At 48.6% G+C, this 22347-nt stretch overlaps 1 protein-coding gene across 1 annotated transcript in view; it reads left to right on the forward strand.

Moving 5' to 3' along the window:
- Positions 1-7786, forward strand: part of EMB (embigin) — a 55260-nt gene extending 47474 nt beyond the window's left edge. The window contains exon 9 of the mRNA XM_060236589.1: positions 7563-7786. The gene's annotated coding sequence lies outside the window, so the exon portion shown is untranslated. The remainder of the gene's footprint in view (positions 1-7562) is intronic.
- The last annotated feature ends 14561 nt before the right edge of the window (positions 7787-22347 follow it).

Here is a 22347-nt window from a genome sequence, read left to right on the forward strand (position 1 = left end):
TGGCTTTATTGAGAGCAGCTTGGTGATGAGAAAAGACAAGGTGACAGTGGTCAGGAGCCAGAGTCATCATGCATCGGGGAGGGGGTGCCAGTGGTGCCCCCTAGGCCAGGTGGCGCCCTAGGCAACTGCCTACTTTGCCTACTCCCATGCACCAGCCCTGTCTGGAGATTGAGTCTACCCCAGTTGAGCCTAATGGGTGGTAGATCTGGCCTCTAGATCCATACCTGATATTCCACAAACCAAAAGAATTTACATGAAATGGATTTTTTGAACAATGCCAAATTTGGGGACGCAATTATGTCCTTTATGGAATAATGAAACAAAACTAAATCATTTTTAAGTTCACACCCCTTTTTCCGGATACTGTCTGCCAGGAAATTCTCCTGTGGATAAACCAGGCCTCAGATTCAGCAGGAGCTCACAGGAGCACAGCTCCTGAACCTTTCTGATGGTTCCCCTCTTCCTCTCCACCTACCTTGTTCATTGAGTAGTAGGTGCAGCTACATAACAATCCCTGGATTAGGAGAGTAGGCAGCCAGCCAGCCAGCCACCAGGGGCTACGCCAAGCACCCAGCAGCCCTCATTAGAGTTGCCAAGTCTAATTCAGAAAATATCTAGGGACTTTGGGAGTGGAGCCAGGAGACTTTGGGGCGGAGCCAGACTTTTCCATTTCCAAAATAAATGCATAAAAATACAGCAGCACAGTTCACCTGAATAGTCATCATTTCCTCATCCCCCAATAGCTGCAATTCTAGTAAATGAAAGTGTAAACACACAGAAAGCAGCCAAAATGCACAGTTTGCAAGCTCACATTTTTGTGATCTCACTGGCACTTTACTCACAGAAACTGCTGTTCTTCAGCCTAACACAGGCGAACAAAAGAGACAGAGGTGGAGTTTTTCTCTATCCCATAAACAGGCTCCTATACAAAGACTCTGAAAACAATGCAAAACAAGCACAGAGACAGACATACACTATTACTGCCTCCCCTACAAAGACTTCTGAAAAGTACTCTCTGTTTCTCTCTCATTGGGTCTGGTTCCTCCACAACGTCCGACAATTACAAGGGCTACGCTGCTCTCTCTCACACACATGCATGCACTCTTACTTGCTGTGAAACAAAAGGAGGCTCTGCTTCTGACCTTCCCCATGAAGTACTTCCTGCTTCCTGCTTAACTTTAAAGGGGCGCACACACACAAAGAGGCATTTTAAAACGGGACCTGTTTGCAGGTTTTTTAACCTGCGGGAGTTCTAGAAGTACTGGTGGCTGTGTGGGCGTGGCTTCCCCCGGCTGGCCGGCTGGCTGGAGGTGGGGGGAAACCTGTAAAACCAGGGGATCCCCCGCTGGGACCTGGGGATTGGGAAACCTAGCCCTCATTAACCTTTGGAGAAGCCCACACCACTCTTTCTCCACTTATATGATTTTCGGCAGTCGGTGGCTTGCTGACCTTTTGACTGGGAGGTCGGCCGAGGAGAGCCCGTGGCGAGTGAGGCCTGCTTGGGCTGGCTGGATCTCTAGCCAGCCTAAGCAGGCCTGCTCGCCTGGGGCTCTCCTTTCTTGAATTGGGTTGCTTTTGCCCGAGGGGGCAACATAGGGTGGCCAGACCGTCCCGGTCTCCCGGGACTTTCCCGGATCTGGCCCCCAATTCCCGGCTCCCGGGCTGGGTATACCGGGACCATTTTGAGGTCCCGGTTTAGCCAGCCAGAGAGCCGGGGGCCGCGCGCCCGGGCGGGGAAGGCGGCGAGTGAGGGAGGGAGCGAACCTGCGCGTGCGCAGATCGCCCTGCGCACGCGCAGGGACGCTCCCTCCCTCACTCGCCGCCTTCCCCGCCCGCGCACGGGGCCCGGCGGTGGCGGCGGAGGCCCGGGAGGGCGTCGGAAAGGCCCGCGGGGGTCGCTGGAGGCCCTCCAGCGACCCCCGCGGGCCTTTCCGATGCTTCCCGGGGCTCGCAACCCCCACCCCCCGTCCTCCTCCGCCCGGGAGGGCGTCGGAAAGGCCTCCAGCGGCCTCCAGCGACCCCCGCGGGCCATTCCGACGCTTCCCGGGGCTCGCAACCCCCACCCCCCCGTCCTCCTCCGCCCGGGAGGGCGTCGGAAAGGCCCGCGGGGGTCTCTGGAGGGCCTCCAGCGACCCCCGCGGGCCTTTCCGACGCTTCCCGGGGCTCGCAACCCCCACCCCCCGTCCTCCTCCGCCCGGGAGGGCGTCGGAAAGGCCCGCGGGGGTCGCTGGAGGGCCTCCAGCGACCCCCGCGGGCCTTTCCGACGCTTCCCGGGGCTCGCAACCCCCACCCCCCGTCCTCCTCCGCCCGGGAGGGCGTCGGAAAGGCCCGCGGGGGTCGCTGGAGGGCCTCCAGCGACCCCCGCGGGCCTTTCCGACGCTTCCTGGAGCTCGCAACCCCCACCCCCCGTCCTCCTCCGCCCGGGAGGGCGTCGGAAAGGCCCGCGGGGGTCGCTGGAGGGCCTCCAGCGACCCCCGCGGGCCTTTCCGACGCTTCCCGGGGCTCGCAACCCCCACCCCCTGTCCTCCTCCGCCTGGGAGGGCGTCGGAAAGGCCCGCGGGGGTCGCTGGAGGGCCTCCAGCGACCCCCGCGGGCCTTTCCGACGCTTCCCGGGGCTCGCAACCCCCACCCCCCGTCCTCCTCCCCCCGGGAGGGCGTCGGAAAGGCCCGCGGGGGTCGCTGGAGAGCCTCCAGCGACCCCCGCGGGCCTTTCCGACGCTTCCCGGGGCTCGCAACCCCCACCCCCCGTCCTCCTCCGCCCGGGAGGGCGTCGGAAAGGCCCGCGGGGGTCGCTGGAGGCCCTCCAGCGACCCCCGCGGGCCTTTCCGACGCTTCCCGGGGCTCGCCACCCCCCACCCCCCGTCCTCCTCCGCCCGGGAGGGCGTCGGAAAGGCCCGCGGGGGTCGCTGGAGGGCCTCCAGCGACCCCCGCGGGCCTTTCCGACGCTTCCCGGGGCTCGCCACCCCCACCCCCCGTCCTCCTCCGCCCGGGAGGGCGTCGGAAAGGCCCGCGGGGGTCGCTGGAGGGCCTCCAGCGACCCCCGCGGGCCTTTCCGACGCTTCCCGGGGCTCGCAACCCCCACCCCCCGTCCTCCTCCGCCCGGGAGGGCGTCGGAAAGGCCCGCGGGGGTCGCTGGAGGGCCTCCAGCGACCCCCGCGGGCCTTTCCGACGCTTCCCGGGGCTCGCAACCCCCACCCCCCGTCCTCCTCCGCCCGGGAGGGCGTCGGAAAGGCCCGCGGGGGTCGCTGGAGGGCCTCCAGCGACCCCCGCGGGCCTTTCTGACGCTTCCCGGGGCTCGCAACCCCCACCCCCCGTCCTCCTCCGCCCGGGAGGGCGTCGGAAAGGCCCGCGGGGGTCGCTGGAGGCCCTCCAGCGACCCCCGCGGGCCTTTCCGACACTTCCCGGGGCTCGAAACCCCCACCCCCTGTCCTCCTCCGCCCGGGAGGGCGTCGGAAAGGCCCGCAGGGGTCGCTGGAGGCCCTCCAGCGACCACCGCGGGCCTTTCCGACGCTTCCCCGGCCTCTACCACCCCCCCCCCCCCGTGCTGGCGGAGGCCCGGGAGGGCATCGGAAAGGCCTCTCCGCCGCCGCCGCCGGACTCGCCGCCGCTGCCGCCGCCGCTGGACTCGCCGCCGCCGTAGGTAAGGGTGCCGAAAGCGGGGGGGGGGCTGGCGGTTGGGGGTGGCCTTCCTTTCTTCCCTCCCTCCTTCCTTCCTTCCTTCCTTCCTTCCTTCCTTCCTTTCTTCCTTCCTTCCTTCCCTCCTTCCTTCCTTCCTCCCTCCTTCCTTCCTTCCCTCCTTCCTTTCTTTCTTCCCTTCTTCCCTCCCTCCCTTTCTCCCTCCCTTTCTCCCTCCCTCCCTCCCTTCCTTCCTTCCTTCCTTCCTTCCTTCCTTCCTTCCTTCCTTCCTTCCTTCCTTCCTTCCTTCCTTCCTTCCTTCCTTCCTTCCTTCCTTCCTTCTGTTCTTATGTGACAGAGTGTTGGACTGGATGGGCCACTGTCCTGATCCAACAGGGCTTCTCTTATGTTCTTATGTGACGCAGAGTGTTGGACTGGATGGGCCACTGGCCTGATCCAACAGGGCTTCTCTTATGTTCTTAAGTGTGACACAGAGTGTTGGACTGTATGGGCCACTGGCCTGATCCAACAGGGCTTCTCCTATGTTCTTATGTGACGCAGAGTGTTGGACTGGATGGGCCACTGGCCTGATCCAACAGGGCTTCTCTTATGTTCTTATTATGTGACGCAGAGAGTTGGACTGGATGGGCCACTGGCCTGATCCAACAGGGCTTCTCTTATGTTCTTAAGTGTGACGCAGAGTGTTGGACTGGATGGGCCACTGGCCTGATCCAACAGGGCTTCTCTTATGTTCTTAAGTGTGACACAGAGTGTTGGACTGTATAGGCCACTGGCCTGATCCAACAGGGCTTCTCCTATGTTCTTATGTGACGCAGAGTGTTGGACTGTATGGGCCACTGGCCTGATCCAACAGGGCTTCTCCTATGTTCTTATGTGACGCAGAGTGTTGGACTGGATGGGCCACTGGCCTGATCCAACAGGGCTTCTCTTATGTTCTTATTATGTGACGCAGAGAGTTGGACTGGATGGGCCACTGGCCTGATCCAACAGGGCTTCTCTTATGTTCTTATGTGACGCAGAGTGTTGGACTGGATGGGCCACTGGCCTGATCCAACAGGGCTTCTCTTATGTTCTTAAGTGTGATGCAGAGTGTTGGACTGGATGGGCCACTGGCCTGATCCAACAGGGCTTCTCTTATGTTCTTAAGTGTGACACAGAGTGTTGGACTGGATGGGCCACTGGCCTGATCCAACAGGGCTTCTCTTATGTTCTTATGTGACGCAGAGTGTTGGACTGGATGGGCCACTGGCCTGATCCAACAGGGCTTCTCTTATGTTCTTAAGTGTGACGCAGAGTGTTGGACTGGATGGGCCACTGGCCTGATCCAACAGGGCTTCTCTTATGTTCTTAAGTGTGACACAGAGTGTTGGACTGGATGGGCCACTGGCCTGATCCAACAGGGCTTCTCTTATGTTCTTATGTGACGCAGAGTGTTGGACTGGATGGGCCACTGGCCTGATCCAACAGGGCTTCTCTTATGTTCTTATGTGACATAGAGTGTTGGACTGGATGGGCCACTGGCCTGATCCAACAGGGCTTCTCTTATGTTCTTATGTGACGCAGAGTGTTGGACTGGATGGGCCACTGGCCTGATCCAACAGGGCTTCTCTTATGTGACAATACTGACTTTGGTGGACCCAAGCACTGATTCAGTGTAAGGGAGCTTTGTGTTTGTGTCTTCTAGTGCAATTTTGTTCTCAGATCCTGTATTTACTTCATCAGTATATGGGATAAGGCACTTTCTCAACTGTGCTGCATAAATCAGCCTATTTATTTTGTCCTGTTGGCTCTGTTGGCTCTATCTGCGCCACCTTCATCACTTTCGGGGTGTGGATCCCCCAGTGGAGTGGTCTCCCGACTCCCTCCGCCGGCTGTTTCTGATAGCCCTGCGCCCCCTCTTTCATTTGATATGTGTCCCGTGCGGGTGCCACCCTCCCGCCGGGAGATGCCGCAAAATGAGCCCCCTTGAGGCTTATGGCGGCAGGGCTCGGGGGAAGCGAGCTAGACTGCTGTTCTTTTGAGGGGTTATAGAGTGTTTCGAGCCCGTCCCTGTGGCATCGGTCCCATCATTGTGGGGCCCAGGGGGCCGGCGCAGCGGCACGCTGAAGCAGCCTGTCGGTCACTTCCAGGTTCCTGTCCTGCATCTCGACCTGTGTTATTAGTGACAGGCTGCTTCGGCGTGCCGCTGCGCCGGCCCCCTGGGTCCCACAACGATGGGACTGATGCCACAGGGACGGGCTCGAAACACTCTATAACCCCTCAAAAGAACAGCAGTCTAGCTCGCTTCCCCCGAGCCCTGCCGCCATAAGCCTCAAGGGGGCTCATTTTGCGGCATCTCCCGGCGGGAGGGTGGCACCCGCACGGGACACATTTCAAATGAAAGAGGGGGCGCAGGGCTATCAGAAACAGTCAGCGGAGGGAGTCGGGAGACCACCCCACTGGGGGATCCACACCCCGAAAGTGATGAAGGTGGCGCAGATAGAGCCAACAGAGCCAACAGGACAAAATAAATAGGCTGCATTATGCAGCACAGTTGAGAAAGTGCCTTATCCCATATACTGATGAAGTATATACAGGATTTGAGAACAAAATTGTTTCCGGCGGTGATATTTGGGGGATTTTTGGGGACGTCACAGGAAGTGCTGTGAAGTCACTTCCTGTTTCCGGCAGTGGCATTTGGGGAAAATGATGTCATTTGGGGGAAATGATGTCACAGGAAGTGATGTCACTTCCCGTTTCCGGCAGGTGACGCGGGGAAAATGATGTCACAGGAAGTGATGCCACTTCCTGTTTCCGGTGGTGGCATGACGTCACCGGAAGTGACGTCACTTCCTGTTTCCGGCGGCGCGCGCGCACACCCCTGCCTCCCCCCCCCCCCGTTGTCCCTGGCTGGCCTTCAGACATTATGGTCACCCTAGGGCAACATATGCTTATGAGTTATGCTAATAAGCTCCGCCGCCTATTTTTTTTACAAAATGACCTCTGGGATAAACTGTAAATGAACGGCAGCTGTGCAGAAGCACTGTGTTTCTTTTCAATGAGCCAGGTGAAGTGTGCTCTTAACACAGTGTGGAACACACCAAGCTGAACACAGTCACCAACCATACTTTGCAATCCTCCCTAGTTTTGCTGAAGCCCTGACCCAGGCTAGTATGATCTTATCAGATCTCAGAAGCTTAGCAGGTTCAGCCCTATCTAATGTTTGGATGGGATTCCTCCAGGGAATTCCAGGGTCACTATGCAAAGGAAGGCAATGGTAAACCACCTCTGAACATAGCATCTTGAAAACTTTATGAGGTCGCCGTAAGACATCTTTGACTGGCTTATGGCAGAGAAAAAGAGAGAAAATGAACAGTGAGGATGTCAAGTGAGAGGTCATAGTACACAGCTGATGAACAGCCTTCTATTTGACAAGATATCATCATAATTTATTCATTTAAATATCCAGCATCATCAGTGTGCATGACACCCATCAGAGTCCAATAAAACAGGTTCTTGCTCCCAAGACCTTACAATATGAAACAACTTGTCTAAAGCTCTGCAGGCTTGTCTTAAGGCATTCAGATCCCTCCAAATACTTTAAGTCATATTCTGATTAAAGGATCTGGATTGTTTGTCCTAGGCAGGGCTTTTTTTGAGCAGGAATGCAGTTCTGGCTGGCTTGGTGTTGGGGGTGTGGCCTAATATGCAAGTGAGTTCCTGCTGGGCCTTTTCTACAAAAAATCCTGTGCGAAACAATGGTGATATGAGGGGGTGTGGCCTAATGTGCAAATGAGTTCCTGCTGGGCTTTTTCTGCAAATAAAAAGCCCTGGTCCTAGGTATTTTTGTTTTAAAAGTTAGGCATATCTCAATTATTCGAAGTAAAGCTTTTTACAGATTTGCTAGTACATCTAAAAATACATTGTTATCTGTTCATTTAATTCAGGCAGGACAAAGGAAACAGATTCATCATATAAGAAAACTACAGGAAAATGAATTCAGCGGAGCCATTGATAATCAGCATCTGGTGACAGCCTTTTAGATGTGTTAGGAAAAATAGTATTGTTTAGAAAATGCCTTTTCATTAATAAATGTATTAAGATGATGCTAAATTTAAACATGTACACATTATCACACAAGTACTGTTTGCTTTTCTTTGGTTATCCTCAGTTATACTCAGTTATACCAAACAGAGCCTTTTTTGGCTACTGTTAGCCTCAACATTCAGCCATTAGTCTAATATATATAATATAATAACTGTGGTTTATGTATAGGGTTGCCAAGTCCAATTCAAGAAATATCTGGGGACTTTGGGGGTGGGGCCAGGAGACTTTGGGGGTGGAGCCAGGAGACATTGGGGGCGGAGCCAGGAGCACGGGTGTGACAAGCAGAATTGAACTCCAAGGGAGTTCTGGCCATCACATTTAAAGGGACAGCACACCTTTTAAAATGCCTTCCTTCCATATAAAATAATGAAGGATAGGGGCACCTTCTTTTGGGGCTAGTAGAATTGGATCCTCTGGTCCAATACTTTTGAAACTTGGGGGGGGGGTATTTTGGGAAGAGGCACTAGATGCTATACTGAAAATTTGGCACCTCTACCTCAAAAAACAGCCCCCCCAGAGCCCCCGATACCTGCGGATCAATTTCCCATCATTCCTTATGGGAATTGTTCATGGAGGTGCATAATGGCTGTGGGGGAGAGGCTTCCCCCGCCGGCCAGCTGGCTGGGGGAGGGGGGGAAGCCTGTAAAACTGGGGGATCCCCTGCTGGGACCTGGGGATTGGGAAGCCTATTTATGTATATGAGAACAGCAATAAATGAAGAATTATGCCAGATTACCAGCTTCTATTATGTAAGGGAAGCAGTATATTATCAAAATAATCCATTCCGGCCATGACTACAAGCAAAAAAAACACTGCTACTTCATTGGGAATTTGTATTTCTGACTTTTCAGTCCCTACAAGCTAGGCCAAATATGAATAAGAAATGGCTGGTGGGCCATATTCATCCATTGTGAAATTTTATATATAACTGTAACTGAAAGGTTGGCAATAAGAAAAGAAAAAGAGCCCCAGGCCTCTGATTCAGTGAAAGCTCACAGGAGTGCAGCTCCTGAACCTTTCTGAGAGTTCCACCTCCTCCTTCTGAGTTCCACCTCCTTGTCCATTGCATAGTATTGCAGCTGTATAACAATCCCTGGATGAGCTCCACCACTTTTTTTTTCCTACAAAACAACCCCTGAAGAGCCCCATCTTTTTGGAATCTTCATGTGTCATAAATCCAGGGCGTTTTTTCTTTTTCTAGCAGGAACTCCTTTGCATATTACAGGGCTCTTCTTACAGGGCTTACTGTAAGCTCTTGGGGGATTGGCTACATCAGAGGGGGTGTAGCCTAATATGCAAAGGAGTTCCTGCTACAAAAAAAGCCCTGGATAAATCAGTCATATCACTTATGAATTTTCAAATGTAGCAATACCAAAGATCTTTGGTAATACGACATTTAAAGACAAGCCATATTAATTATGTATAAATTAATTGACATCAGAGAATTGTTTAAACTGTTCATAAAAATAGATTTTTTGTCAGTATTCTCTGGATATATAGAGAAAATGTTAGAGAATGTAAAAGATGTGTGCAATAAAGGGTTCTGAATTTTAGGTTAAATATTTTTTTTTTATTACATACTTTAACATTATCCCCCATTTCTGTGTTCACATGCTGGCATCAGTCTTTCTCAATTTGTCATGGGAATGTCTTCTCTGTATACAGTCCGGATACTGCATTGTCTTAAAAGCCCATTTTAGATAGCCATGTTTATTTTATAGTTGTGAATTACTGGGAGAATGTGGCACAAAAGTGCTCTTCAAGTTCCCTTTCCTCCTTGATGCTAGCCACAATTCAAAATTCTCTGTCGGAGGATGAAAATATAATCACTGAGATCACATTCCTCTCCCCATAGCAAGTTGCCATAGAACCATATCTGCAGTTTCTGTTTGTGTTGATCCCAGGGACCAGGTGGAGGTCCTGTAAGGCAAAAGGGGTCATGAATGTTTGGCCAGCAGTAGCAGTGGAATCTTTACCCTTTTTTTAGCAGTGGATAGGGAGAGTGGCTAGAATTTGCCCAACAGATATGTCCTTCATGCTGCCTCCATTAATTTTGGTGGGACCTTGCTTACATGTAGGGGTCAACACTCCCACTCCACATTCTTCACAGGAAATGACTTACTCTGTGTCCTCTCTATAAGCTATTGTTGGAGGTGCTAAGGGAGGAGGATTGCTAAGCCATGTACTGCAAGAGAGAAAGGTCATAGAGGACATGTGTAGAGGTCTTTCAATAAGGGACAAGTTCCCCATCCCTTGCTCACATGCGCACTAAGATTGTTCTTATATCCTTGGCTGCAGGAGTGATTCCTGTTATGTATTTGCAGCTGTTAACTTGAGGTAGGATATTTGCAAGGGTTCTGAAAAAAACAAGTTTTGGCAATACACTCTTAACTGTTATCAGACTAAGCTATTTAAGAACAGCAGAGCAGCCCTGCTGGATATGACCAGTTGTTTATCTAATCAGCATCCTTTTTCAGCCAACTGGTTGACCACCTGGTTACTCTGAAAGGCAGGGGTAGGAACATGGAATAGAGCTGTAATCCTCCCTGTCATGCTGCAGATGTGCTAGGATTGGCAGTAGAGGTAGTGAAGAATTCTGTGGCTTCTTATAGCTGTGTAGATGAAATGGGAAGTGGCAGGGCAGCCCTTTCATTTTGCAGATGACCATGGAGGTCCCTTCCAACTCTATGATTCAACAGGAGGGGTTTTCCCCCCACTGAGGTTACCTCTTTTGTCAATCATGCTGTCATTAATAATAATAATAATATATTTTATTTATATCCCACCCTCCGTGCCGAAGCAGGCTCAGGGCGGCTCACAACATGAATTCAATATACAATAAAATAATATAATTCTATAAATACTACATTATATAAAACCATCTTTTAAACCAACATTTCTATTAAAATTTAAACATTTGTGGTGCTATATTACAGATCTTTGATAAATTTAATGGCGAGATACATCTACAGCGAATCTATCTTGGTTCAATGTTAGGCGAAGGCCATCTTAAAAAGAGTAGTCTTGCAGGCCCTGCAGAACTGGTCAAGACTCCGCAGGGCCCGCACTTCATCTGGAAGTTGATTCCACAGGTGTGGAGCTACAATAGAGAAGGCCCGTTCCCGTGTGTTCTTCAATTTGGCCTCCTTCAGCCCAGGGATGTTCAGCTGGTTCTTTCCCGCTGACCTCAGTACTCTCTGGGGTTCATTTGGGGAGAGACGGTCCCTCAGGTAGGCAGGCCCTCGACCATATAGAGAGAACCCAGGTCCTCAGGGGCCCAAATAAATCTCTACCATCACTAATGCCCTCAAGCACTTTCCAATTTTGGACCTCACTCCAATGTAGTAGCAACAGCAGAAAGTTTAGACAGGTGTATCATTAATGCTAGACCACTATAATTCTATTGCACTGATGGATTCTGAAGATACATCAGGGCAAGGGATTTAACTGGAGATCATGCAGGCCACAAGATAATATAATAGGAGTATAGGACTGCACTATAATTCTCTTCCATTGAATTGAAAGACATTTTTCATTTGGGCTAGACATTTAAAATCATAAGCCATTCTGGAAATAACCTACAACTTTCCATTCCAATTCTCCCACCCCGTATTACCTGTTTAGAGCCAGAAAAAGTAAAGAGAGAGCCAAAGAATTAGTTGCCTAAATCTCATATAATTGCAATCTAGGTCCAGAGTCTGTACTTTTAGATCATGCAAAGATGAAAACAGAAGGGGAAAAAAATCTTCCAAACAAATACTATGCTAATAAGCCATTTAAAAAAAAAAAACTAAGTGGAAATTATATCTTATTATTATAGCGTCTTATGACCTTCTGCAGAACAAAGAATTGCATATCAGGTTTTTCTGACCATTAAAAGATAATTGTGCAGCTCTGAAAGGTTCAGTATATGTGATGCCTTAAAACTCAAGTGATATGAAGGCCATGAAAAATGTGTTTGTGGTTTCTGAGCATCAACATATGTCTGTGTGCTTGTGTGTTTGAGAAAGAGAGAGAGAGAGAGTAAACTGGAAGTGTATTGTAGATAATTTGATAATGTAATGTAATGTAATATAATAATCTAAAAAATAAAGCCATTTGTAAACATTCACTAAGCTTTGTTTATTTAAATAAAATATTAATGTATTAATATCCTACCTCCAACCTGGGGTTCTTGAAGTGGCTCACAGCTTTTATTAACATACTAGGAATAAGGCCCATTTGGGGGAGGGATACAAAGGGCTCTAGAAGGAGGCTCTGGGCAAGTGCCCCCTCACCCTTACTGTCTCCCCACCCAAGGCAGCCATTTTCTGTAGGGGAATTGATCTGACTTCAGCTTTCCATCTCTTCTCCCCCCTCCCTGCAGCCTCTACATAGGAAAAGGACAGTTTTTCCCACAAAGAGGGGGACCCAAAGCATCTTACATAATTCTCTTTTTCCCCTTTTGATCTACACAACATCCCTGTGGGGTAGGTTAGGCTGAAAGTATGTGGCTGATCTGAAATCACCCAGTCAGCTTCCACAGCAAGAACCTGAGTCTGGCAGACCCTGTTCTGAAGGACTAACTGCTATACCATAATGGCTGTCATGGGGGGCTGTTGCTGAATAATAAATAAATAAAATAAACAAGCAGCCAGGCCTATGGTAGCCAACCTCCAGTGGAGCCTGAAGATCTCCAGGGATAACAAGTAAACTCCAGACAACAGAACTCTCTCTGCCTGGAGAAAATAACTGCTTTGGAGGGTGGACTCTATGGCATTCTATTCAGCTGAGGCCTCTCCCCTCCCCAAACTCCACCTGCCCTCCTCAAACTCCACCACAGCATTTCCAGGAATTTCCCACCAACCTGGTTCTGGCATCCCTAGTCAGGACTGTCCCCAAAGAGTTCTCCCTCAAAGGCCTGATCCCTTTTCCACCCCCCACCCCCCAATTAACACTGTTGATCTTAAACACATGACCCCTCTCTCTCTGAGAGCCAGTTTGGTGTAGTGGTTAAGTGCACGGACTCTTATCTGGGAGAATCAGAGTGTAGGGTGAGGTATAAATCCAATATCTTCTTCTTCTAAATCTTCAGACGAGGGAAGCAGGAACATCTCCTGATTCCCCCTACTAAGGTTTCCAACCTCCAGGTAGGACTTGGAGATACCTTGGAATTACAACTGGTCTCCAGACTATGGAGTCCCAAGTTTGAATACTGTTTACTGTCCATGTGGCCCCAATCTGCAGATTTAACTATTTGAAGATGAGGTCCACAGGTTGCTAATATTATATAGATTAAATCCTTTCCCACGTTTTGGAGTACCCTCAGTTTGCAGAAATATCTGAAATCAAACATTTATTTAAAGGGAAGCTTAAATCCCCCCAAAATGGAACTGCATTCTCTAGAATTCCATGTGCAAAGAATGTAGAGTAGCAGTGGCTGTCACTAGCCACAGCTTCAGGCTGCAGCTGCTCCGGGCCAGAATGCAGTGAAAGCTAACAGTTGCTGCAAGCCTAGCGGAGATGGAGGAGAACACTGACATCTGCTGTGAGACCAGCCACAGCACAGCAGGGTACTGGCTGTTGTTCTGGGCCTGGTTGCAGCAGCAGCTGATGCCAGCAGCTGCTCCAGGCCCAAACGCAGCTAGTCTCCTTGCTCTTTCACAGTAACCTGAAGGAGGGAATCTGCAGCAAGAGAGGGGGAGGATTCCCCGTCATGAGTATTGTCCTGAACCCTATTTAGGGAATGGGCAATATATAAAATTAATATAATAACATAATAACATAATACTGCAATTTACACTTGTCTATGTGCTATTAGCCACATGTGGCCCCCATCTGTAGATAGCTAAATCTGTGGACTGGGGCCACATGGAGGGCAAAACAGATTTCCCCAGCAAACTTGGGGCACTCCCGAATCCCGACAAATACTTGTGCCCTACAAACACTTAGAAAAGTCACATTGTGCAGTGGCAGTCACATTGTGCAGAAACTTCATATTGCACAGGTGATATAATCCGGGAACCCAACTGAGCCTACCAGCTGCCATCCCATAGCCTGGGAGCTGCATGGGGCATGCTGCTGGCAGTGGGCAACCTTAGAGTCATGCTGGGCCCATCGCCAGCAGTGGCATAATCCCTGAATCATGCTAGCCCCTCCTTCCCTGCATCATGTCAGATCAAGCCTGTCCTGGGACCTCTGTTTTGGGAAAAAAATATATGGATGGTTAACTCTAGGGCAGGGGTGGCCAACGTTCGCTCTTCAGATGTTTTTGCCTACAACTCCTGTCAGCCCCAGCTAGCATGGCCAATGCCTGGGGCTGATGGGAGTTGTAGGCAAAAACATCTGGAGAGCTACTGTTGGCCACCCCTGCTCTAGGGCATTATACCCTGCTGAGGACCCTCCCTTCTCCAAACTCCAACCTTCACCACCCAAATCTCCCAAGTTTTTCCCAAACCCCAGACTTACGGAGAAGTCATAGGAGGCTCATGTGGGAGCCAACCATGGCAGCCAAAAAGAAACCCACCTACCTACAGTGGCGACAGGGAGAAAAGCATCAGCACATTATTAGTCCTTGAAGGCCCCAGTTCAACCACAACCAACAGCTGCCAAGCCTGCCAGGACAACAGCAGCAATCAGGAAGAAGGCTGTGACAGCAGTAATGTACTATGGGTATTTTAATGCCTCATAGGATTGCCAGCTCCGGGTTAGGAAATACCTGGAGATTTGGGGGGAGGGAGTAGAGACTTCATCAGGATATAAGATCATAGAGTCCACCCTTCAAAGCAGCCAGGGGAACCAATCTCTGTGGTCTGGAGATCAATTGTAATACCAGAAGCTACCCAGGTCCCACTTTTATAACATTTTAGATTTAACATTAACCTAGTGGTTGGCAACGCTATCAGTTACTGACAACAGTTGCTGACAGTTTTGGCTAGCCCAGCCAGGACAATGAGAGGTGCATAGGGCAGCCAAGTCCAATTCAAGAAATATTTGGGGACTTTGGGGGAGTGGAGTCAGGAGACTTTGGGGCTGGAGCCAGGAACAAGGGTGTGACAAGCATCATTGAACTCCAAATGGAGTTCTGGCCATCACATTTAAAGGGACTGCACGCCTTTTACATACCTTCCCTCCATTGGAAATAATGAAGGATAGGGGCACCTTCTTTTGGTGATCATAGGCTGGACCCCCTCATCCAATCCTTTTGAAATTTGGAGGGTGTTTTGAGGAGAGCCATTGGATGCTATGCTGAAAATTTGGTGCCTCTACCTCCAAAAACAGTCTCCCCAGATACCCACAGATCAATTAACCATTATATTCTATGGGAATTGTTCTCCATAGGGAATAATGGAATGCCCAGCAGACATTTCCCCCCTCCCCCCCGCTTTCTGATGACCCTGAAGCAAGGGGAGAGCCTCCAAACCAGGGGATTCCCTGCCCGCACCTGTGGATTGGCATCACTAGTGCTGCACTAACCTCTTAAGGGGCTTAGAAGCAGACTAGAAGAAGTTGAATTTATACCTTACCCATCACTCGGAGTCTCAGAGCAGCTTACAATCTCCTTCCCTTCTTCTCCCCACAACAGACACCCTGTGAGGTAGGTAAAGCTGAGAGAGCTCGGAGAGAACCGCTTTTGAGAGAAGAGTTCTGAGAGAACTGTGGCTGGCGCAAGGTCACCCAGCTGGCTGCATGTGGAGGAGGAATGGGAAATCAAACCCTGTTCTCCCAGATTAGAGTTCACCTCTTAACCATTCCACCAAACTGGCTAGTGATGAAGTAGCTGGGCTCTCTTTTCAGGCTGTGCAGGAGAGACTCAGTGGAGGGGGAACAGGGACTACAAAAGGAACACCACCATTACCATGGGCTGCAGCCCTCCTCCCCAGTTCTGAGGCTCTGCATGCCCAAAGAGGCCAAAGGAGGGTGTGAGGGATAAGGGAGCTCCTGGGTGGGGGCATGGATGCCCTACAAATACTTAGAAAAGTTCTCTTACCCAGTTTCTAGAAAGGAAAGAAAGCAGCTTTCACTGAATTTCAAGTCTAAAATGTTACCGGGTTATACAGATTATGTCTATGAAGGCAGAAACATGGCTTTAATGCATCACCTGGTTTTTCCCAGCTGTAATCGGGTGTTCCTCTGAGCATGCCATGATATTTTCCAACCAGTAGTCATTTCTGTACTGTTCTGCCCTGAGAATTTCTGGGCATAGTACCAACTATTCATAACTAATTGGAACACTTAATGATAGACTTTAAGTCACTCCAGCTCTGTTTCTGCTTCAGGGCAAAAGAGAACACTGAGACAAGGAAAATTTCTAGTTCTTTACAGGATGCAATAAGTAATACTGAGAATCAAACTAATTCAATAGTCCAAAAGAAACAAATTTATGAAAAATAAAATATGACATAGGATATGTCAAAGATTTTAAATGTGGTGCCCATGGGTGCCATGGGAGCTACCAGTACTTTCCCTGCAGCCCACTGAGCTTTTCAGAAACTGGATGGGGCGACTGTAAAGGCAGGGCCTGTTGCTGGCTGTTCTCATTCAAATGAAAGGGGTTTCTATGTCTACAATAGCAGCCATGGTCACTGGACAAAAAGAACAATCAAGAGGAGTAGTGAGTCCACAGGTTTCTGTTAGTCAGTGTGTGGGTCCATTCCAGCTTCAGGATTTCACTAGTTTTATTCCCCCTTCCCCTTTTGCAAGTCTGAGTGAGAAAGAAGTTATGTTTAGGTCCATCTCTTGTGGCAGCCATATTGGGTTTAACTCAGCCTCCTATGGTGGCCATTTTGGGGTGTTGTTCATCACCTCCTCTCAAAATTCCAAAACTACCAACATGTTCAATAAGGCTGGGGACCTCTGGCATACAGGATTAACATTAACTTCTATCACAAACTTACCTCATATGGTTGTTGTAAGTCTAAAATGGAGGAAGGGAGAATCATGTATGTCTCCCTGAGCTCCCTGGAAAAGTGGTGGGATAAAAAATAGCTGGATGAGAAATTGCAATCAAATCCTGCCTATAGGTTTAGTTCTCTTGCAGCTCTGGTGAATCTATAGCTCTCTTAGAAAATCGTTAGCAGCTGTTTAGGACAATGGTGGAAGGGCTAGGATTCATATTCTTCCATTTTCCTGTAGGTCACACAAGCTAGAGTTGGCAGGGCAGTGTTGGAAAATACCTGGAGACTTTGGGAGTGGAGACAGGAGAGGGTGCGGTTTCGAGAGGAGAGGGGAGGGGGCTCAGCATGGTACAGTGCTATAGGCTCTACCCTTCAAAGCAGCCATTTTCTTTAGGTGAGCTGATCTCTACCAGCTGGAAATCAGTTGAAAAAGCAGGAGCTCTCTAGGCCCCACCTGGAGACTAGCAACACTGATGATTCAGTTCTTTTTAGGAAGAGAATCATATAGGGATTGTTGTCTGAGATATATTGATGCTTCAGATGAACAAATCCCCAAAACAACACTTTCTTTTTCTTTACAAAATCGATACTGATATTGAGTGAAATTACATAGAAAATCATTCAGCCACAGTAATATCTCTGCATAAAATACTCAAAAGTTATGCACAGTTCTGCCATGGGTGCATTAAAATTCCAACTGCACAAAACGTAAGAGAAGCCAAAGCAATCTTTGAAAGCTGGGCAGGCTCTAATGAAGTGGAAATTGCCAGGTTGGCCTTGGAGAAGAAAATGAAGACCAAAAAAAGGAAAGGCATATAACTTGGCTGGCAATCCATTTGCATTCTGGACCGGCGAGCTACTGATTGTGTTGTAGGCAGGGGAAAATCGATACCCCTGTCTGTGGTTTTTAATAAAGCAGAAGGAAATGGGTTTAATGATTTACGGCTAATAAGGCCAAGTTTAGAACTTGTTGAAGGAAAACAGCCGTATTGGAAAGGTGAGTGAAATACTGGAGCAACTCTCCAGATATTGACATGCAAATTTTCCTGGTCAAAAGGATGTTCGTTATAGCATCTTACTTGTGCAAGGACCACAAATTAAAGAAAATATAATTCTGTTTCTTTCACAGAAAACTAAATGAAAGTCATGTTGTTGAGAAGCATATATGCATGTTTCTGAACACACTTGTCTTTTTTTCTCTTGGTGGATATTTGGAAAACAGGGTTGGATCCTACCAGCATTTATCTGTTAAAGAAAGAAAGAGGGTGCCCTTTTAATCACTCAAAAGCGTACACTGGGGATCATGAGAACCTTGTGTATAAAAATCAAGCTGGACAGGGTTGCTGTAAGAAGGGGGAGAGGATGAGATCAAGTGAGGATACTCCTTGGATCCAGCCCTTAGCATTTTAAGAGTATGAGGGATTTTATAAAAAGAATCTGCAAAGTTTTTCAAAAGCCTTCGTCCCCAAAAGAGGAGGAACAGCCCTGGAGAAGGAAGCAGAAATACTGTGTGTGTGTGTATGTGGGTGACAGAGAGAGACAGACAGACAGACAGAGACTTGTCTTTCTCCCTCACACAAAACAGGAATCAGCCATGTGCACTTCTCTTTCTCTCTTTTTGTGTGTATGAGGGGGGGGGGGAGGAAGGCGAGAGGCAGGAAACAGGAAGCAAAGGATTTACTTACAAATATAGGGCATTTGCAGGTGAAATAATGTTTATAAATGAAAATCCCATACAAGTAACACCTTTGTTGTTAAAATACAAAAATACGGAGAACTGGTGGGGCTTTATATTAATAAATAAAAATCAAAACTTTTATGTAAAAATATGCAAGTAAGCAAACAAAAGGAACTGCAGAAGATAACGGGATGTGAAGTTACCTCTAAGGTAAAATATTTGGGTGTGGAGATAACAATGAAGACTATTGATTTGTTTAAAAACAATTATGAGAAGCTATGGCGTAAAATGGAGGAAGCAAAGAGCCACTGAGGAAGCTGGGGGCGGAGGGGCGGGGAGCAAGCTACAGGTGTGGCTGCAATAGCAACCCTGGAAAAGGAAGTGAAAGAAGGAAATTGCTTGCGGGATGAATTTGAGCCCTATGCAGGATGGATGCGGCACATGGGCTGAATATTTGACATTCTGGTAAATACTTTACAGAAAAGTCTTTGTTTAATACATCCAGATTTCTGCTATTACCTAGGGGCTGTTACACCAACCATATTGTTCTAGCATCAGCTTTAATGTTAGTATGAATCTAGATATAGGGTATTTTTCATACAGCTGTTATCTGCTAGCTGAAATGTCTAATGTTTCAGAGGCTGAGTTGCTTGAAAATAGGTGCAAAACACACAGCTGCTTTGTATCAGGAATGCCATACCCTGGCTATGATATGTGGAATTACCATATGGATTATAGTTGTCTCCACATACCTCTACTCCATTACCCGGTATCTACAGATTGCAACGTGTAGATTGATTGTGATGGAAGCCTTCCTGGGGAGAGGGTTCCAAAGTTTCAGCACCATGGCCAAGAAAGCCTTTCCTCAGTTTGCTCAGGGCCTAGCAAGGCCTCTGAAGATGACCAGAGTGGTTAGGAGGAATCATGTGAGAGGCAGGCCTTAAGGTATAATAGCCTCAAGCCATTTAAGAACCTTAAAGGTGTGTAAGTGGTTGGGTGGGGAAACAGGCATACATACCTTGCCTATCTTTTTCCTATCCAGGGCTTTAAAAAACAAGGGGGGGGGGGTTAATTGGGAAAACAGTACAAGAGGAAAACCTTTTCCTCAGTGTTGCAGATTTACCTCAAATCAAACCCTCCCTTTTGAGGGCTGCATCTGAAGTCCCAGAACTCTGACACTGGATAAAGTTTGACCCTGATTCATAGATGTGAGCCATGGTGTGGAAGTTGTATGTATTCCCAGAAAATTTAGGATTGCCAGCCTCCAGATGGAGCCTGGAGATCTCCCACTTTTGCATCTGATCTCCAGCTGGTAGAGATCAGCTCCTCCAGAGAAAATGTGCTGTCTGAAGGTCACTTGCTGTAATTAGTAGACTGATCAAAGCCACCAAGCAATACACCATCTTTCAGTTTGCAAAAATATAGAATACAAGAATTGTGTATAACGCATAATAAACAATACAACAATGATAAAGGTCGGTGGTGCTAGGACCTTTTAAAGTAACAGAAACCCCAAAGGGGTCAGAAACCCCCATCCCCAAATGAATAGATATAAGTCCAAACTTGGAAATAGTCCAACTGGAATTCGCTAAGTGGGTGCTCCTGAGGAACGTAGCTTCAACGTAGCCGCTTTATTGCTTGGTGGCTTTGATCAGTCCCCCAGAGAAAATGGCTGCTTTGAAGGGTGGACTCTATGGCATTGTACCATGCTGCGGCCCCTCCCCTCCCCAAACCCTGCCTTCTTTCAGATCCAGGTATTTTCAAATTCAGACCTGGCAACCATATCAGAGATCCTTACATATGAAAGATCTGAGTGTTTGCATTTGTCTGATAAAAAAAATGATGGGTTGCTTCAACTCTTCAGACATCTCCCTTCAGATATCTTATCATATGGTACAGCCTTTTCACACAGTTACATTTCTAAAGTAGCCATTATGTTGCTGATTGCATGCAGAAATCAGATTTAAAATAATAACTGAAACACAAATTTGTTTCCCACTGACAGCAGCTTATGCAACCAGAGCTTAGACAGTCAGTCTAAGCTTTTTTTTTTTTTTTTTGGTGCTCTTGAGATGTTTACTCAGACATCAAGGATCTGTTCCTCACCAATGACAGACCATTTCAGTGGCCAAACTATGAAGGCAGGAAGGGGCTAATTGGATGAGATTTTCCCTTTGAACTGCTCCCCCCTCCCAGCATGGTGTTAATTTCATGTAAAGACTCATATGATTACCATGTGTTTGAATCACAGAGAAGTGTTTCTAGCTCCTCAGGAGCTGATCAGGGTTAATCGGTTCCTGGAGATTGGGAAGAATGTTTAAAAGGCACCTTGATGTGCTGAGTATTATGTGTTATGCCACTAAAGGGAGGGCAAAAGTCACAGCCATTTAACAGCTAGAGCTCCTTCACAATAGCAATTTAATAGATGAATTTAGTAGACGTTCCATCTTTTGCAGGAGTGGAAGGCCTCATACTTTAGAGAGCAAGTGCAAAGTAGTGGTTAAGAGTGTTGGACTAGGGTCTGGGAGATTCAGGTTCAAATTCCAACTCATGCCAGGGAAGCATGCTGGGTGACCTTGGGTCATTCACAATCTCTCAGCCTAACATACTTCACAGGGTTGTTGTGAGAATAAAATGGAAGAGAGGAGAATGAGGTAAGCTGCTTTGGGTCTCCACTGGAGAGAAAGGCAGGGAATAAATGTACTAGATAAAAGGAACAAATGCTTGTGAGAAGGTGAGATCTGTTTTCTTCAGTGCATTCCGCATTTCCAAGTCACCTAGCAATGTTTGTCATTAATTTCCCTCAGAGTATGACATGGGGATTGGAAACAAGAGCTGTGCTTCATGAGAAGTTGGGGATATATTGGATCCAGATTGCTTTCATTGCTCTGTCTCACCCAATTAACCTCCGTATTCAGCTCCTGTCCTGCATACAGGTCCTCTCATCCTCAGCATAACCAGGCCTGGTGCTAGGGCCTCTGACACCCCATGTTGGCACCAGGCTGCCTCCCCACAATTGCCCCATCATGACACCCCTGTCCATGGGGAGGGCAGGTGTGGTGGCGCAGCAGGGGAGGGTTGGACAGGCTCCAGGCAAGCTGCTCCTGTGCAGTGCATTCTCAAGACTGCACTGCGCAGGTGTGCCTCACTCATAGCCCCTGTTCAGCCTTCTCGAGCAGACCCAGCTGCACTGATGCCCCACCCAGCTATTTTTGCCTTCAAGGCAAGAGCAGCCAGGTGGGGCATGTTCTCCTCTGACCTCAGCTTCCATCACGAGGGAAGCTGGGCTCAGAGAAGCTGTGCTGACACCCCGCCTGGCTGCATTTGCCTTCAAGGCGAGAGCAGCTGGGTGGGATACATTCTCTTCCAAGCCTGGCTTCCCTTGCAAGGGAAGCTAGCTCAGAGGAGAGCACACACTGATTCATCATCCCACAGCTCTTAGCTTCCTGAGTCTGCAACCTGGGAAACTGAGAGCAGCAGGGTGGGGGTGCCCAGTGTAAACCCCTAGGTGAGGTGGCACCCTAGATGGGGAGAACATGCCCCACCTACCTTGCCTACTCCCACGCACTGGCCATGAGCATAACATTCTTGGTGGTTACCTTCTTCATTTGACACCAGCAAAAAAGCTGGTTGAATCCATTTACTCTTACTAGTTGGACAGGAGCATGTTAATAGAGGTTTAGCAACAGTATCACTTGATCGCATGCAATGTTTATTTGTCGAGAAGACAAAAGTGTCATTTACTGAATCGATTTGTTGACTAGCTAGAAATCATGTTGATTAAAGGCTAATGTTATCTCTTTCTTCCGCCCTATGCTTACCTCTCTGGTCCCTTTGCATGCTTTCTGTTGCCTGTCCTACTGTTCACACCATCTCTCCAGCACCAAAGTCAGTCAGCAAGTTATTTATAGAAACTGAAATTGGTGGAAATCGATTAATAGGTTCCTTTTACCATTTGGATCAGGATGATCACAACAAATAAGCCTGACAAGAATTTTCCCTCAGGCTCCACAGGTTGGGAAGTTTGACTTTGTCTGTAATATGCAGCTAGTTTTTGTTTGAGTGATCTAC

Source organism: Heteronotia binoei, chromosome 4, assembly GCF_032191835.1.
Source record: "Heteronotia binoei isolate CCM8104 ecotype False Entrance Well chromosome 4, APGP_CSIRO_Hbin_v1, whole genome shotgun sequence".
Lineage (NCBI taxonomy): Eukaryota > Metazoa > Chordata > Lepidosauria > Squamata > Gekkonidae > Heteronotia > Heteronotia binoei.